The following is a 19,043-nucleotide window of genomic DNA, read 5'->3' on the forward strand; positions in this document are numbered from 1 at the left end:
AAGTGCTTTTTGGATTCCCTGAGGTGACAGGTGCGTGATCATCTGCTGTGGATGCACATGCAGCAATCTGTCACAATATCACTTCTTCTTCAAGTGAAAAAGTCAGTGGAGATATTCAGCACAGTGAGTCACAGTCTGCACTCTCAGCCTACCGTTAGACTCTCACTGTCTTCATGAAGACAAAAATGTTGATTGTTTTTTTTCTTTCTTTATTGCTCTATATTTTTTTCTTTTAAACCATCCCACTTCAGTTGCGAGGTAATTGCAAATGTCTCATACCAAGTGTAACAGGAGACAGTTGTTGGGGTAAATGGCTGATCTCCAGGCACACCTGCCGGGTTCGCGTGGTTTTGATTTGCATATCGTGAACGGAGCGTAGCACGAAGCAACCCTTCAATTCATTTCAATTAGGCTTCTTTGCATAATTGTAATGTTTGCTAATCGTTCCTTAAAACAGGCAGGTTGGAGTTAGAAAGGCAATTTAATGCAAAGTTGAGCTTGCTAAGCAGAGCAGCCACGCTGCAAAATTAAGGTCTGTGCGTTAATATTTCCACAGTTCCAAGGTGGTGTTTGCCAAAGCTGTAGAAATGTAATCATTGCTAAATATTCAACGTGGAATGATTGCAGAAAGCATGAAATGGCTACAATGATCCTTCATTAATGGGTTTGTCGAAATTTTGGAAAAGTGCGGAACTTATTTTATTACTGCAACCCCTTGCTTCTCTCTTGCTCTCTACATTTCTGTGTACTCAAACTGTCTCATGCAGCAGTGATTATAAAACTGATCCTCCACTGCTTTCATGATTCATGGACCACTGTTGGCATTATTTGCCAGTCAGTGGAATAATTCAAACTCCCCACAATTGTTGACCTTGGCAAAACAGAAACAAACGTTCAATCTCTCTTAATATTGCATCTTTCAGAGTGCAGCACTTTACAAACCCATCACCATCATTAAAAAAATGAGGCAATAAAAGTAGTGCAATCAATAGTTTTTGAAATATATATTGGAAGTATGTTAAATACACATATAACATTGAATTCAAAAAAGGTCAAAGACAGATCAAGCAGTATGTACGTATAAAAGAAAAGGCAACAGCAAAATTGTCAGTGCTGGCAACTGAACCAGTAATCTTGTGTGCTACAGTCCAAACTAAACAAACTGGATCCTTAGCAAGTTGTCTTTTCCTATTATCTACCGGGGCAGGTTGCCCTGTTTTTCATCAGAGCATGATAGCATGGCTTGTGGCTGCCATTGGGATGCTTGATAAGAAGGCTATATAAAACAGAGACAAGGAAATTGCATATGCAGATAGCATACAGCATTTTACGTGTTCTAAGAACTCTGTGTTGTGCTGTTTCGAGGAAGCAGCTCATTCAAATATCTACCAGAAGATAGACATAGCCAAAAGCCACACAAAATTCCAAACCAAAATAGTGTCTAATCTTCACTTAAACTCAAAACACTAACCAGAAATCATAGTCTAAGAATCGTTCATCCATCCATTCTCTTCTGCTTATCCGAGGTCAGGTCGCGGGGGCAGCAGCTTGAGCAGAGATGCCCAGACTTCCCTCTCCCCGGCCACTTCTTCTAGCTCTTCCGGGAGAATCCCGAGGCGTTCCCAGGCCAGCCGGGAGACATAGTCCCTCCAGCGTGTCCTGGGTCTTCCCCGGGGACTCCTCCCGGTTGGACTTGCCTGGCACACCTCACCAGGGAGGCGTCCAGGAGGCATCCTGATCAGACGCCCAAGCCACCTCATCTGACTCCTTTCGATGCCGAGGAGTAGTGGCTCTACTCTGAGCCCCTCCCGGATGACTGAGCTTCTCACCCTATCTTTAAGGGAGAGCCCAGACACCCTGCGGAAGAAACTCATTTCAGCCGCTTGTATTCGCAATCTCATTCTAAGATCTCGTTCTAGTCTAAGAATCAAAGCAGAAGAATTGAAACCAGAGTCATCTTTAAGTAAAGCGCACAGTGCTTAATAAAGAAGACTTGTTTTTGTTAATATCCACAAACCCTTTTAGCTATAAAGAGCATGGCTCTGATGTTGTAAAGGCACTACATAGTTAACGTCACGCACCATGCACTCCTGATCATCCCTGAGTAAAATAACCTTAGGCTACTGTTAACAAATATTGTGACACCTGAAATAAACAGTAATGGTATCACAGAAAAAGGTTATCTGATTTTAACATTACATTCAAGATAAAAGTATAAATAAAAGAAATAAATACCTCATAAATCAGAACCCATAGCAGAAGGCAGAGTCGAGAGATAGAGGAATGAGGTCAGAAAAAAATTAAAAACAATTCCAGATCATAATACTGTCTCTCTCTCTCTCTCTCTCTCTCTCTCTCTCTCTCTCTCATCATTCACTTGAATCCACTACAATACCCATCATACAGTATATGTGTAATCTGAGGTAGCTGTGGAGTGCGCTCCTCAAGCCATAGATTGTGGAGCAGTGGGGACACAAGGTTCCATTGTAGAGCAGTTTCCACAAATGTGTGTTTTTCTCCATTTCCTTCCTTCTTAGTTTTTTGTTCACATAATGAAAAAGGCATTTCTTCTCAAAATTGATTACCACCCAAATGGGGTGTTTTGTGGTTACACTCTCACAAATTCTGATCTTGCCTTTTGTACCATAGGCCTTGGAAGTGTTTTTTTTTTCTGGCTACTCTGGGTTTTCTGGCTTTGGCTCAACTGGGAGTAGAGACCTGCATGTGGAGATTGGATTTGGACATTTTGATGCATTGCTTAATCCAGATAAGTTGCATTTTCATAACTTCAGTGCTTCTTAGGTTTGCCTTCTGAAGGAGATGCACTTGGTACAATACTCCTCCTAGATGATATGGAGAATATCCAAGAGGTATCAAGTGTGGAGGCATGAGTTGCCTATAAAATGTTGCTGAAAATATTATCGTTGATGGTAACAGAATTAATGATACATGGAAAAAGTACGTGGAAAAGTTGCTGAATGATGAAAATTAATGTGCTAATAATGTTCATTGGAAGAAAATGGAAAAACAGAGCTGTAATCTTCAAAATAGGAGGACAACCAAAGCACTAAAAAAGGGTAAAGATAGTTAAAGCAAAGGGTTCACCTGCAGTGGTGGCAGAACTGTTGAAGGAAGCAGGAGGTCCTGTAGTAGAAGTCCACTCATTCCAGTAAACAACGGAAAGGTAATCCACTAAAGTGCTGGTGATACAGAGTGATCAGTCCTTAGGAGCAGATAATGAACATCATTGGGTGAGTGGTAGAGAAAAGAATTAGGGATCATATGAAAGAGAACTACAGTTTGGTTTCATGCCTGGGAAGGGAATAACAGATGTTATCTTTGTTATCAGATAAATAAATGAAAAGCATTAGGTGAAGGTCAAAAAGCTTCATTGTGCATTAATAGATTTGGAGAAGCCATTTAATTGGATGTTATGAGAGGTGGTGGGGTGGGCATTGATAAAGTTAGGTATGGATGAGTACCGTCTGCGGTGATGTTAATATATGATGAAGCACAAATGATGGTTAGGACAATAGATAGGAATGGCAGTTTTATCGCTAGAGTTTCTGTTGCCCAGGGTGGTCTTTGAGTTTTCTGCACCCCCTACCCCACTTACAAAATAAAACATCATACAATAAATTAAAACGATAATAATTTTAACTACATTTTATATTATTTATTACAATTACAATTTGCAATAATACTTTTCTTGCATTTATGTTGGCGCAATCGTCAATGACATTATCAAAGTCGATTTCGTTTGTCAGCTGATGCTCTATGGAAAGTATGGCAAGGTTTCTTAAACGCAAAGTACTCATTGAAGATGTTAAATCATTTTTTATAAGTTTCAGCTTGGAGAAATGTCTCTCGGAGTATTACAATATTTGGAACTAAATGCTGAATCACAGATGCACCTTGATGTATCAGTAAGATCTGTGTATCATCGTTAATTTTGCTTGGCCAAAGACCAATATTTTTTAAGTTAACAGATGGAATTTTTTGTTTGTCATATGCTTCATTACTTGAAGGTGAAAAAGTACTTCTGGTTGAAAATGGGTTTATTTCGGAAACTTCTTCACATGCATTAACAGTAGTTTCCTCACGATTGAGGTATTTTAATAATGCCCTTTCGTTCTTTTTTAATACTTCTTCCCTCACGTTTTTCTTTTTTCTAAAAGCAGCATTGCTGTCTTTTGTTCGCTTCATCTTGAGACAGACAATAATTAAATATTAATAAAGAGATTGAAGGATTCGTCCCTTTCAGACAGAGTAAGTGGGTAAACTGGTCAAGATTCACATTTCTAAAATATAACTTTACATCAAATGTATTTGTAACAGTTTTTAAACATTAAAAATGGTGTAATTTTGGCATAGATAACACAAATAAGCTTGCCAAAGTCCTATCTAACAAAATTTCCAAAAAAGTCTACTACTAAAATTTATTAAAATGTGCCGTCCACGGCGGACTACCCCCTCTGCCCCTCTTCTCACACTATTGGGGGGATGGTGAAAATTTTAAGGGTGCTGAATCCATACAGTGCATCCAGAAAGTATTCACAGCGCATCACTTTTTCCACATTTTGTTATGTTACAGCCTTATTCCAAAACGGATTCAATTCATTTTTTTCCTCAGAATTCTGCACACAACACCTCATAATGACAATGTGAAAAAAATTTACTTGAGGTTTTTGCAAATTTATTAAAAATAAAAAAACTGAGAAATCACATGTACATAAGTATTCACAGCCTTTGCTCAATACTTTGTCGATGCACCTTTGGCAGCAATTACAGCCTCAAGTCTTTTTGAATATGATGCCACAAGCTTGGCATACCTATCCTTGGCCAGTTTCACCCATTCTTCTTTGCAGCACCTCTCAAGCTCCATCAGGTTGGATGGGAAGCGTCGGTGCACAGCCATTTTAAGATCTCTCCAGAGATGTTCAATCGGATTCAAGTCTGGGCTGTGGCTGGGCCACTCAAGGACATTCACAGAGTTGTACTGAAGCCACTCCTTTGATATCTTGGCTGTGTGGTTAGGGTCGTTGTCCTGCTGAAAGATGAACCATCGCCCCAGTCTGAGGTCAAGAGTGCTCTGGAGCAGGTTTTCATCCAGGATGTCTCTGTACATTGCTGCAGTCATATTTCCCTTTATCCTGACTAGTCTCCCAGTTCCTGCCGCTGAAAAACATCCCCACAGCATGATGCTGCCACCACCATGCTTCACTGTAGGGATGGTGCCAGGTTTCCTCCAAACGTGACGCCTGGCATTCACACCAAAGTGTTCAATCTTTGTCTCATCAGACCACAGAATTTTCTTTCTCATGGTCTGAGAGTCCTTCAGGTGCCTTTTGGCAAACTCCAGGTGGGCTGCCATGTGCCTTTTACTAAGGAGTGGCTTCCGTCTGGCCACTCTACCATACAGGCCTGATTGGTGGATTGCTGCAGAGATAGTTGTCCTTCTGGAAGGTTCTCCTCTCTCCACAGAGGACCTCTGGAGCTCTGACAGAGTGACCATCGGGTTCTTGGTCACCTCCCTGACTAAGGTCCTTCTCCCCCGATCGCTCAGTTTAGATGGCCGGCCAGCTCTAGGAAGAGTCCTGGTGGTTTCGAACTTCTTCCACTTATGGATGATGGAGGCCACTGTGCTCATTGGGACCTTCAAAGCAGCAGAAATATTTCTGTAACCTTCCCCAGATTTGTGCCTCGAGACAATCCTGTCTCGGAGGTCTACAGACAATTCCTTTGACTTCATGCTTGGTTTGTGCTCTGACATGAACTGTCAACTGTGGGACCTTATATAGACAGGTGTGTGCCTTTCCAGATCATGCTCAATCAACTGAATTTACCACAGGTGGACTCCAATTAAGCTGCAGAAACATCTCAAGGATGATCAGGGGAAACAGGATGTACCTGAGCTCAATTTCGAGCTTCACGGCAAAGGCTGTGAATACTTATGTACATGTGCTTTCTCAATTTTTTTATTTTTAATAAATTTGCAAAAACCTCAAGTAAACTTTTTTCACGTTGTCATTATGGGGTGTTGTGTGTAGAATTCTGGGGAAAAAAATGAATTTAATCCATTTTGGAATAAGGCTGTAACATAACAAAATGTAGAAAAAGTGATGCGCTGTGAATACTTTCCGGATGCACTGTATGTTCCACATATGTTGCTGAAGGAAGACCATGGGAGCTCTTGTATACCAATGATCATATACTGATTGAAGAATGTAAGTGGAATTGAAGGTGAAGGTACTGAAATTGAAAGTGAAAGGCCTCAAGATATATGCAGGAAAGACCGATGTGATGGGTGGAGATATTAGAGCTGAATTCATGGAAGTTATGGGTGCACAGCCATGTTGCGAGTGTGGTAAAGGTCTTGGGAAAATCAATCCAATGTATGGGTTGTTGGAAGAGGATGCACAAAAGTTGTAGTGGTGTGAAGAGCATACAGCAGATGGCAATTTTCTAGGTTTACTCAGGTTAGCCAAAATTTTATTCCTCCACTTTCCATAGTCTCCGGAGACTGTAAAAGAGGCTTCAGTCTGCTGTCTTAAAAACCAAACCTTTATACTTGACATTGTACAGTAACTGATATTTAGTTAAACCTTAGCTCTTGCTTTAGCGCATGTCTCAACACATTGCTCAGAAGCAGATTCCGACCTACTTAGCCTCAGTAATAGTTTTGTCTTTGTGTATCAATAACAGCAGAGTAACATCATGTATTTCCAGTGGCCAATCATAGGATGATAGAATTCATTCGGTAGGAAAGAAACTCATTCAAGGGAGAAGACAGCTTTTATAGGAGATATGCCAGCTAACACACCGATAAGCTCTAAAGAATTCCCAAAGTCCTACTTTGTACATGTAACTCCGAATCAGAAGCATGGTTGTTAGAGCCTGTTTGTCATAGGCTTTCATGTTTCTTTGTTTTCTCTGACCTTTCTGAACTCTTCCCATCTGTTAGCTCTGTCATTTCATATTACCTTTTTACCTAGATCAGCATACTAAAGCTTAGAGTCCAAAGACCTTGTCTTTCAGTGGCACTTCTGCCAATAAAAAAAGGCAGCAACTAAGCATGACATATTAAAAACATATATTAAAAGATAAAACAGATAAAGACATGAATAGATGAATGAGAGTTTATACATTAGCAGTAAAGTGTAATAGCTTCTGTTTTTGTTGTATGAGAAACTGATGTGATCTCCAGCTCAATTGATTCTAATTCTTTTGCCTATTTATTTTAACTGAATTAAACCTTCTCGAGCTGTCAGCTTCCTTGTTTGGCAGATTATGGAAATGCACCATGCCTCCACGCCACACTCGATTAAGTTGCTTTATAGGCAACGCTGCGAGCGTACAGTGAATCAGTAATTGCATTCAGACGTGTATTATCAGGCTTATTTATATCTCATTTTAAAGAGCAGTCACTGAAGGTATGCTCTGACACTAACAGTCATCCACTTCAGGCTGCTAAAACCCGATAACAGTTAACCTATAACCTGCAGAAATGATGCAGGTTGAAGAGGGGGTAGAAAAATACAAATTTGGGTAAATCGAAATGGCTGTGAAATGAGATGAAATGTGTATAATGGACTAGATTAATGAAATATGCAGGAATCAACTTAATTACTCTTGGGTTGTCTATCCTGGTTTGTAATTTTGGTGCTACATTGTTTGTTTTTAGCAATTTTTATCTTTCTTGCTCATTTATATTATATTAACATCAAATAAAAACTCAAGTGATCCCAGTCCAGTATTACATCCTTTTTGTCAGTTACATAAAAGTCATGTTCAGCCATCTTTATTCAGTTCGTACTTAAAGCCAGCAGTAGGGATAATGAAGCCAGGCTTATTCTGCAGAACTGTGTTCAAGGCACAAGCTTGAGGCACTTTGTTTCAAGTATATTTGCCATTTGGGCATATCCTGTGCTGCTTTTGGCTGAATGCAGGTTTTGTTTCTTTTTTTTTTTTATTAATTTTTTTTCTGACTTTGGTTTTTGGATCCAAGATGGCTATTGCTTCTGTATATTGTCTTGGGGAGCCATAATCACTTTACTATTCCCAACTGTATTAAAGATGTGGCCCCAGTGCTGAGATCTTCACCAATTCTGATCTTTTTGGAAATTCAAGACTGTTTTCCTTACTCAATTTATAGACTTTTTGAAAGACTCTTTCTGATGTGCTAATTCATATAGCATGTTCATTTCTGATGCGACTGTGAGTATTCTTTGTGGCCTTTTTCAGCCTGTTTGTTGTTCCCTTTTTCATTACTGTGGTGGTATTTGTTTCTTGTGTGCTCTCTATGAGCCTGCTTATGTGAAGGCAGGCACTCACATCTGTCCATAAGGACACAAGTTAGTGAACAAAATCTTGTAGGTTCAACTATAAAACCTTTTAAACGCATGTTGTTTTTTGAGACTAGTGATAAGGACAGTTGGAACTTTTATGCTATATGCTTTTTTCTGAACTCAGTAGAACATATTATGCTTTTCTTTTATTCATTTTTAATTATTATATACTCTTGGATTATGATACATTGGACATTTTTATTTATTTTTTTGTTCTTTATTTCGCCTTATACAATTTCTTGTATTAGGAATTTGTTAGTTTTCGCATACCCCTTGGGGTCAGAGCGCAGGGTCAGCCATTGTACAGCGCCCCTGGAGCAATTAGAGGTTAAGGGTCTTGCTCAAGGGCCCAGCAGAGTAGGATCTCTTTTTGGCAGTGAGCAATACATCCGTAAACCATGTTCAGTTCTAGACCACTCCATTTTCACATATTACAAACAGACAAAAATATACATTTGCTGATATTTTAACATTCATACAGAACATTTTTACCATGCAATCCCTTTAATTCTCTCAAAGATACCTTCATGTGCTCTACTGTCATACACTCAAAATCACTAGCCTTCTGGCATTTTACATTGGATTGATTGATTTGTTTTAAAATGTCTGTCCATGCATGCCAGTGTCTTACTTCCTAACACGCAGGCATGCATATAGATATTCATCTCTTCAAAAGTGGTCAGATCTTATTCAAGGTTGCCTAAAACATTTAACTTCTTTCAAAATGTGTATATAGTATGAGGGAAAGAATGGACTTTCCAGCCAGGGATGTGCATGGTTTATTACCCCGATGGGAAACCAGACCAGAAAGATGGATGGATTGGCCAGTGGGGAGAGAAAATAATTTTGTGCCCGGACGGTATAAAATAATGGATGGACCAGCAGAAGCTAGGATTCGGGAGCAGTTCAATTCCCCATATGTTAGGTGGCAGTGGTCCTCATATGGGAACCCAGTCGGGACACCTGCAGGGGGTTCTTGGGGTATGCAGTCCAGAAGTGCAGCCCTGTTGGGGTCTCTACGTTCCAATAGAGGTTGCTCTCAGGAGAAGACCTTCCTACTTTCATTATGATCCAAAAGATGTGGCGTGGACCCAGAAGCATCCCCGGGTCTGGTATAAAAGGAAGCCTGCTGCTACACATGGAAAAGTCAGGAGGCAGTGGGCAACACTCAACTGGAGGAGAGAAGGAGAATTGTGGTAGAGTAGAGAGTAGATAATTGTACTTAATTATTCATTTATTGTATTATTGTGGCTGATTACTGGAGAGATGATTGGGAAGAATTGCCTGGAGAGAATAAAAAGTCTTTATTTCATCCTAATAACATGTGGTGCTTTACTGTGTCTTTGGTTTGGGGTTCTCTGGTGCCCCCTTGTGGTTACACATAGCAGTGTGGTGTAATGGATAAGAAACAAAAGTCAAATTTATAAAACTTGCATATGCACGAGAAGAGGCTTGAAATGTGTGTACCTAGCTTTCCATTTAAATGTCAGGATTTATAGAAGAAAATTTGATGGGAGGAACTCAGACCCATCCACACACAACATTTTGGAAAAACAGAAATCATGACACCCTTGGTCAAGTAAGGAAATGCTGAAAAACTAGCTAAATAATGGCTTATGCTCACAATAATTAATGTCACCCCGTCATTATTAAAATGTGTGATGTCATGACAAACATATAAAACCTCAAAAGAATAGAAAATGACATACAGACTCTATTGTACTGTATTTTCCTTTTAAGACGGCCATTGCTGTATATTTACATTGAAGCATTTTTTTTTGTTGTTTCTTCATCAGTTTACATAGCCTACCTGTTGTCACTTCTGAGGATTAGTCGCCAAAGTGCAGCAAACGCACAGGTGTGATTCACTCCCTAATACAGAAAGTTATAAATCTAATTCCCTATTAATAGCTTAAAGTTGTGACACATGGTTTGTTTGGTGCTGCTTGAAAACCTTGTAAACGATCATATATGAAATGATCAAGCTTTTAGGGACCAGCAAAATTCTTTTTTTGCTCATGATGATGACTGGCGTATGAGCAAATTTTGGCTCCCAGAGCCATTTTGTGTTTCCAACATAATCAGGGTACTTAATAACACTCACAGAAATAAGGGCACCTAGCGTGAATGACACAGCTTTTGTTAATGGTGAGCATTGATATTCCAATAATGCACAAGTCAGCTGTGAAGCTAAGATGAGACTGACAAACGTAGTGGCCCGGTGGCCTGGGCAACTCATGATTTATTTATTTTGAGGCAAAATAGTGTTGGCAGACAAATTGATCATGGTATTCAACTTGATGGCTGGCTTGTTGGTAAGGTAACAGACTGAACCTGCAGTTTATCATATGGCCTATACTATTCATTGTAACATCCATCCATCCATCCATTTTCCAACCCGCTGAATCCGAACACAGGGTCACGGGGGTCTGCTGGAGCCAATCCCAGCCAACACAGGGCACAAGGCAGGAAACAATCCTGGGCAGGGTGCCAACCCACCGCAGGACACACACAAACACACCCACACACCAAGCACACACTAGGGCCAATTTAGAATCGCCAATCCACCTAACCTGCATGTCTTTGGACTGTGGGAGGAAACCGGAGCGCCCGGAGGAAACCCACGCAGACACGGGGAGAACATGCAAACTCCACGCAGGGAGGACCCGGGAATCGAACCCAGGTCCCCAGATCTCCCAACTGTGAGGCAGCAGCGCTACCCACTGCGCCACCATGCCGCCCTCATTGTAACATCCATCATGTAATTTTATGTGCCAAGTGACAGTGGCTACACACTCAGATGCAGGCTCCTTAAGCCTTTCCTAGACTCCATGCTTCAGTGCTGTGCAGAGTGCACCATTGGAAATACAGGTGGTGGTGTCTGGATGCGTCAGGTGGGAGGTGCTTCTCTCAGCCAATGAAGGTCTGCAGCATCGTGGTTGCATATGTATGAGGTTGATTGTCACAGTTCATATATGGTTGTTTCATGGTGGCAAATGGGCTGGGTCCAAAGTGTGTTCACGTATGCACATTTTCAAGATAATTGTGATTTATAAAGAGAAATTGCTCAAGAAAGTGTGTACGCCTTGTTTTATTAATCAGATTTCCTTTGGCGTACCAGTATTTTTATTCTCTAATCCATGTAAGGTTTTCTAAATGAGAATCTGGACTCTAAACCCTAAGGATGCAGGTTCAATTCCTGCTTGTGAATTTGTATATGACCCTAAGCAGGTGCTTTAACCAGATACTGTACTAAGTATTGTTATTTGTTAAGTGCTTTGGGATACTATGGGAAGGTAATATGTAAAAATAAAAGTTATGCTACAATTCATTGCCACAGTGGAATCGATTTTTATGCTATCATTTTATTTTTGAAGATAACAGTTTATGTATTTATTTATTTGTTTGTTTGTTTGTTTTAAATCATGGACAATACTTCTATGGATCTAACACACAGGTGTCGAACTCTGGTCCTCGAGGGCCGAAGTGGCTGCATGTTTTCATTCTAACCATCTTCTTCATTAGTGAGCCGCTTTTAAGGCTAATTAACTGATTTTGCTTTAGTTTTAATTAACTTGACTCAGGCCCCTTAATTGTCTCTTTTTCCTTAATTAGTAGCCAAACAATAATGAGACATCAAACAAGCCACCATATGACAGAAAAAACAGAAAAATCAACAGATGTGGAAATGTCTGCTGTGTCAGAATGAGAGCAGCAACAAGCCATTGAATTAAATAAAGGGCTTAATTAACAGCAAAAATCAGCTTCTCATTAAGAGACTGGTTGGAGTGCAATTGGTTGGAGTTTGAAATCCCAGTTTAGCTGGTCATCTGTTGGCTCATTTCACGTCTCATTTCTGTTTGGCTGCCATTTAATGAAGAAACAAATCAATTCAGAGGACTGAATCCTTAAATACAGGGCTATTAAAGTGAATGTAAAAGGAGTTAATTAGCAGTGAAAACTACTCACTGATTAGGAAAAGGGTGAGAATGAAAACTTGTAGCCACTGCGGCCCTCCAGGCCCGGAGTTCGACACCCCTGACCTAACACTTCTATAAAGATCAGATAGTGAATAACAGAATGGCTCAATTCAGACTTTTCAAAGAATTATAGAGGATAGTTAGGTAGAGGGAACATGTGATTCCTGGGTTGCCCTCAGTTGGCATACTCCTCTTGAACCCGGAACATTGATAGTTATAAGCTGAGGATAGACTGGGCAATGAGGACACACAGCAACAAGGGGCTGGTGCAAATCAGTGCAAAGTTCTTTTAATTGTCACAACAAAAAGTTGTGTCTATTGTATATGTCTATAATTAATTGAGACTAAAAACACTTTTCTAGTGAAGATTATAATCAACAATAAATAATCCAATGAGATAACAGGGTTAAAATCACTACCGGAATCTGTCAATTAAATCCAGTATGAGCTTTGGTGCTTCTTTCTCAAATGGACGTCTTCTCTGCATATCCTTTTAAGGTCCCCTCACCATGAGGAGATGTCTACCAGCAAACAGTCATGCCTGAAATCCCGCTCGTGTTCCTGCCACCATTCCATGGCCTGCAGCAGGAAGCCCTGTACTAATTACATTCTGTTTTTCTCTGGATTTTCTATTGCGTTTCTAAATAGGCACCAAAATAGAATACAGTACTCCAGGCGAGGCCTCACTAGTGCATTAAATAACCTAAGCCTAACCTTCCTTGACTTGTATTGTACTCATCGTGCTATATAACATCCTATTAGCCTCATTGTTCGCTTTTGTATACAGTTTTCGTGTAGACAGTGATAATTCCACTATGATGCCTTGATCCTTCCCATAAGTTGTATTTTCAAGTTTCAAATCTCCCACTGTGTATTCAGAATATTTTGAAAATTTAGAATGCAGATTACTTTTTTAAGTTGTCCTTTAATTTTCTTTCTCCCATTCTGGAGGATTACATTTGTTGTAAATTCATACAGTAGTTCCTGATATTGGTCAACCATTCTTGTGTACAGGGTAGGCAATGGCAAATATTTTAGAAGTACAATAATGTAACAATAACCTAGGGTGTGCCATCTTCAAATGTGTTTGGATTATAAGAGAAATGCAACAAATCTGTAATGAGGGCTATGAGTCATACAGATTTACTAATTGGACTAATATATTTTTCTTAATGAATGTTGTCCTATTTTTCTGTACTATACAACATTACATATTCTATGAATTTTTTCTTTGCCATACTGTATATTATTAAGTATTATTGTTATGGTGATTTTTCATTTGTGGTAACATCAATCCAAACAAACAGACATGCTAGATTAGCTACTAAGGTGGAGGGGGGCTGTTGAGGGGAAAAGATGGCTGGGGTTGTCTCAACTTACCCCAAATGTCACTTTTAATTAAAAGGAATGTAAATGAAGATGGATGGTGAGCTAATTAAGACAGTAAACATTTGATTTTCTGTCACCGAGTGCAGCAGATGGAGATTATCTCTCCGATGGGCACTCTGAGGTCTGTTCTACCGATTCTCCAGAGTAGCATCTTTATGCACACACACACACACACGCACACACACACACACACACACACACACACACATTCAAAGTACATTGGCTCATACAGCTCCATTTAGTTCATTACTTTTCCTTACCCAATATATTGTTAAGTCTTATTGTCTTGCATAATGCAGCCAGGGCGCACACAGTTATGAAAAGTCCAGCATTCTGTGAAAACGGATGAAACTTTAGACTATCTATCATACTGTAATACATTTATTTTGTACATGCCATATTAAGTAAATAGTGTCTTACAGACATCATTTCACAAAGGCATATGGAATGTTCTTCATATAATATACAGTGTATCAATATGTAGTACATAAATTTCTTTTTTATGCTTATGCTGTTATGACTCTAAGCATTTTTTTAGTATTAGATGGAAAGCACTGATAAAGGGCCAAACTGAAAATATTTATTTCATAAAAATTATAAAAAGAAAGCCTGGAAGCTGTAATACTCATACTGAAGGAATACCCTATTCTAGAGAATTAAAAGAATTAATTAAAGTTCAGTTCCAACCCATCTTTTGGGAAATCCTAAGCTCAGATAATTAGAGGAATGCACCAGTTAAAGTAATCAAATGAAACAAACCCAAAAAAAGAAGCACTGTTTTCAAAGATTCAGGACAATGTGCCAGTTTTTGCTTCACCAGCCAGACACCCAAAGGAGTTTCTGCATTACAGTTACAACTAATCAGCAAATGTGGCATGTGTGTGCGTATTTGTGTGTGCTGTATATATACTGTGTTCTGTCTGTCTCTCTTGGATTTCTATTTATTGTAATGCTTGGTGTGAATGGGTGGAGTGGTGGCTAAGAGGCTAGGGATGTGCACTGGCAATCACAGGATTGCTGGTTCTTCTTCTTCTTTCGGCTGCTCCTATTAGAGGTTGTCACAGCGGATCATCTTAGGGGATTACTGGTTCAGATCCCATAAATGCCAGAAGTGGTTCCACTCCTTTGAGCCCATGAACAAGGCCATTATCCTACAATTGCTCCGTCCTGGGAATGCCATTAACCTGCAATCAGCCCTGTAAGTAGGCCCTCCAACCTGCAGAGAAAACTTGGAGGTTGGTGGCAGGACTGGCACTCTAGCCACAGTAACAAATCTCACGCTGTTCCATTCCATCTGAACTAGCTCATACTTACCTGGCAGGGGAGATACCATGATCACTAAGGTGGTTCTCCCAGGGCGAGGTTCATCCATTGCACTCCGGGTGTGCTGACCCCTGTGATTTCCCCAAATGCGGGAAACTCGACTGCATAATTTGTGGTAGTGGGGTACTGCGTTCATGCTCTCCCCTGATTTTTTTTTTTTTTTGTGAATTCCCCCTTGGGATTAATAAAGTATCTATCTATCTATCTATCTATCTATCTATCTATCTATCTATCTATCTATCTATCTATCTATCTATCTATCTATCTATCTATCTAGTGTGGTGCTGAGGTGTCACCCGTTGCATGGCATCCCTAATCTGGGATCCTGATGTTGTTTGTCATGTGGTGGGTGTGGCAACCTCTTGATGTGTATATTGTGTGTACATTTATATACAGTGATCCCTCACTATATCGCGCTTCGCCTTTCGCGGCTTCACTCTATCGCGGATTTTATATGTAAGCATATTTAAATATATATCGCGGATTTTTTGCTGGTTCGCGGATTTCTGAGGACAATGGGTCTTTTAATTTCTGGTACATGCTTCCTCAGTTGGTTTGCCCAGTTGATTTCATACAAGGGACGCTATTGGCAGATAGCTGAGAAGCTACCCAACTTACTTTTCTCTCTCTCTCTCTTGCGCTGACTTTCTCTGATCCTGACGTAGGGGGTGTGAGCAGGGGGGGCTGTTCGCACACCTAGATGATACGGACACTCGTCTAAAAATGCTGAAAGATTATCTTCACGTTGCTATCTTCTGTGCAGCTGCTTCCTGAAGTGACATGCTGCACGGTGCTTCGCATACTTAAAAGCTCGAAGGGCACGTATTGATTTTTGACTGTTTGTTTTTCTCTGTCTCTCTCTCTCTCTCTCTCTCTCTCTCTCTCTCTCTCTCTCTCTCTCTCTCTCTCTCTCTCTCTCTCTCTCTCCCTGCTCCTGACGGAGGGGGTGTGAGCTGCCGCCTTCAACAGCTTTGTACCGGCGGTGCTTCGCATACTTAAAAGCCAAACAGCCCTATTGATTTGTTTGCTTTCCTCTGTCTTTCTGACAGCCTGTGCTCCTGACGCGCACTCCTTTAAAGAGGAAGATATGTTTGCATTCTTTTAATTGTGAGACAGAACTGTCATCTCTGTCTTGTCATGGAGCACAGTTTAAACTTTTGAAAAAGAGACAAATGTTTGTTTGCAGTGTTTGAATAACGTTCCTGTCTCTCTACAACCTCCTGTGCTTCTGCGCAAATCTGTGACCCAAGCATGACAATATAAAAATAACCATATAAACATATGGTTTCTACTTCGCGGATTTTCTTATTTCGCGGGTGGCTCTGGAACGCAACCCCCGCGATGGAGGAGGGATTACTGTATATATATATATATATATATATATATATATATATATATAATATATATAGTGACCACCAGGGGGTGCTCACCACCCCAAATGCCCGTCACAACAGACATAGGCACAAGTCCAAGCACAACAAAGGCATTATTCAACATTTCCTTCAATTCCAACCTATGCAGCACAGTACAATAAGCACCAAATCAAGCACATTGAACTTTGTCTTCTCCTCTTTTGTCTTGTCTTCTCTCTTCCGCCTCCACTACTCCCTCAAGCTTCGTCCTATTCCTCTCAACCCTGGCTGCCTGAGTGAAATGAGGCAGCTCCATTTATAGAGCATCCAGAAGTGCCCCAGGTGTCCTGTGATCTCCTTCCGGGCGTTGTTTCAGGTGTGGCATCAGTCCTGTAGAGGATGGCTCAGCCATTTCCCATGCACCCCCTGGTGGTGGCTATGGGCACCAGAGGGGTTGAACTTCCATGCTCCAAACTCATGGCACCATAATATATATATATATATATATTTTATTTTTATTGAAAGAACTAAAGGAAATACAATAATACTTTCCGAAGTCTATGAAAGTCAGCACTTAGTCCTGACCCCTATCACAGCAGAACAATTTTGATGACAACAGGCCATGCAGCCGAACATCATATTGTGTAATAAATTTAAGAGAAAGAGTGTTAAGGTTTACCACCTTTAACTCTACTTATTTCTACATTCTGTTAAGGTTGAGAATAATGTTGAGTACTTCCAGCCTGCTAAGGGTTGCACAGAACTCCCACATTCTTTTACAGTATATAAGGTCAGTTAACAATTAACATGATATGCATTGCGATGTGGGAGCAAAGCTAGAGTATCTTCAGAAAAAACATTTAGACACAATAAGAAAAAGCACACTTGATAAAGACTTAAGAGTCGAGCTAAGGACTCCCAGGACTCTGTGTGTATGTACTGTATAGGTAAATAAAATGATAAATAATCCCATGGGAAAGTAAAGAAATGTATATATACAGTTTAAATGAGTCCATAAATTATTAATAAATTACATAATTAAATTAAAAAATATTTTACTCTTATGAAATCCAATATCGCTGTTTTATTTTGCTTCAATAATTTAGCTACCATCCATTCATCCATTTTCTTATGCTTATGCGGGTCCAGGTCATGGAGGCAGCAGTCTAAAAAAAGATGCTCAGACATCCGTGTTCCAGCACCACCTCCTCCAATTCCTCTGGGGGGATACCAAGGCATTCTCCATTCTCTCCATCATGCTCTCGGTCTGCCCGAGACCTCCTCTTGGTTGGACATGCCTGAAACACCTTCCCAGGGAGGTGTCCAGGGGGCATCCTAATCAGATGCCTGAACCTCTCAACTGGGTCCTTTTAATGTAAAAGAGCAGTGGCTCTATTTATGCTCCTCCCGAATATCTGCATTCCTCACCCTATCTCTAAGGCTGAGCCCAGACACCCTGAGAAGGAGACTCGCATCTGCTGCTTGTAACCACAATCTAGTTCTTTCGATCACTTCCCTGTGACCACAGGTAAGGGAAAGGAATGCAGATCAATCAGTAAATCTAGAGCTTTGCCTTTTGGTTCAGATTGGCTGTTTTCACTTCACAAGATGCAACTTTTCTGAACACCACATTTCTGAATGGCTCTTTAAATGTCAGCACTATTTATTTCAAAATGCCTCTTTTCATGATGGTTTCATCTCTTATCAATCAATCAAGACAAAGACCAACAGGCTGAACCTCTTCCTGTCGTTAGCACTATTTGCCTTACAACTTGGCAAAGACTTGGCAGTTGGCAGTCTGCTGATGAAATAGAAACAGATCATTTAATACATGATGCTGTTTTGAGGGAAATTGATAATATATTGGAAATGCTCGGGTGGGCATGCTAACCAATAGCCTTTTTCTGAAATCATTATAAAAAGAAGCATTCTGAAATTAATAGCATGGGCATTGAAAGAACCATTCAGAAAAGTGTTGTTTGAAAAAGTCCTATTGGTAAAAAATCAGTTTTTAAAAATTAGGCCATTTTAAAGTAAAATTTACAATAATTAAATGTAAGATAGCTAAATTGTTGAACCAATTTAAAATAATGACATTAAAACTCATAATAATTAAATGGCTAATATTTAATTAAGCGATTATTTCATAAATTTACATTTATATATTGTGGTCGATGAGAGGTACAACACTGGATCCCAAAAAATGTTGGGGCGCCAGTTGGGTTGCCCCCTTCAATTTTTAGAAAAACTTTAAACAGAAAACAAAGCAAAGCATCACTGTAGCATTCAGGTCTGGTTCAGAGTTCCATCTCTCTTGAGTGTCAATCCAGAATGAAATGTTACCTTCTACAAATGTCTCAAATATATAGTCCTTCCGACTGGATTGGGTGGAGTCAGTTGCCTTCACTGGGCGTCTTCTCCTGGCTGTTGGATCAGAAAGAAATGGTGCCATTAATATATATTACAGTACTTTTTCACATGATTGTTCATTTCATAATTAACATTTATAGTATATATATATAATTATAGTATATAGTATAGTATATAGAATATACTATATTATAGTATATACATATATAGTATATATCTACTTTATATATATATAAAATCCTAAGCCTAAAAGTGCAATGATTTTGTGCAACAATTTTATG

General features: G+C 39.8%; 1 protein-coding gene and 1 non-coding gene across 5 annotated transcripts in view; both read left to right on the forward strand.

Moving 5' to 3' along the window:
* The window catches only part of cdh23 (cadherin-related 23), a 1,336,251-nt gene that overhangs the window by 764,908 nt on the left and 552,300 nt on the right, over positions 1 to 19,043 (forward strand). The window lies entirely within an intron of this gene.
* On the forward strand, positions 15,024 to 15,187 carry LOC114647435 (U1 spliceosomal RNA). Its single transcript, XR_003715503.1, has one exon. It is a non-coding gene; the product is annotated as a U1 spliceosomal RNA (small nuclear RNA).

Source organism: Erpetoichthys calabaricus, chromosome 2 (genome assembly GCF_900747795.2).
Source record: "Erpetoichthys calabaricus chromosome 2, fErpCal1.3, whole genome shotgun sequence".
Lineage (NCBI taxonomy): Eukaryota > Metazoa > Chordata > Cladistia > Polypteriformes > Polypteridae > Erpetoichthys > Erpetoichthys calabaricus.